Here is an 883-nt window from a genome sequence, read left to right as displayed (position 1 = left end):
GCATGTGGTCATCGGACAGGTTTTAGTTTTCACACAGCAACTCCAAGACATCTCTCACAGGAAGTCCGTTCACCGCCATCAGCCACCTCATGTCCCGGATGCTCTCTGACAGGTTTTTATTTTTTTTAAATTTTAGGAGCAGGGTTCCTTCATTTTGAGTTAAATACTTATACTCGATATACCCACCATATTTAAAATCATTAATCTTTTTAAAAATAATTTTACTGGGGAGGCCGTTCCAATCAATTTTAAGTTTTTGATATTCATCTATAAAATCACCGTAATATAATCTGGTCCCTGTCTTGCTCGGCCTCTCCACTTCCTCCACCTGGAGGAGTCCCCGACCCAGAAAGCATTCCTGGATAATGCTGTTGATTTATTTTTTACAAAGGAAATATATAATTTTATTCCCATATCCACAGCTCCAAGCGCCCCATATTCTCTGCTTTTATACATAATCTCTCTTTTTGTTACCTCTCTTGTTGTGCCCCATACCAGATTTACACACTGTTTATTTAATTGGATTATCATTTTATGAGATGGAGGGAAGATGTTAGCAATAGGAGTTTGGAAAGGATGTACGTTTTAATGATATTAACTCTTGATTTATAATTGGTGTTTTTATTTTCCCATTATTTTACTTCCTCTTTAACCTCACTGAGCTTAAGCTCCCAGTTTCTTTCACTACAGTCTGTATTACAGATGGTTAAACCCAGGATTTTAATCTCATCTTTTACTTGTGTTATGTTAATATCACGTTTTGCATGTTTCGATCCAATCCAAACTCCTTCTGTTTTATTATGATTAAGCTTTGCACCTGAAGCCAGCTCATATAAACTCAAATGATTAGTTAAAATATCCATCTCCATTTGATTTTTTATTA

This window comes from Etheostoma spectabile, chromosome 9 (genome assembly GCF_008692095.1).
Source record: "Etheostoma spectabile isolate EspeVRDwgs_2016 chromosome 9, UIUC_Espe_1.0, whole genome shotgun sequence".
NCBI lineage: Eukaryota > Metazoa > Chordata > Actinopteri > Perciformes > Percidae > Etheostoma > Etheostoma spectabile.
Note: the sequence above shows the minus strand (reverse complement) of the source record.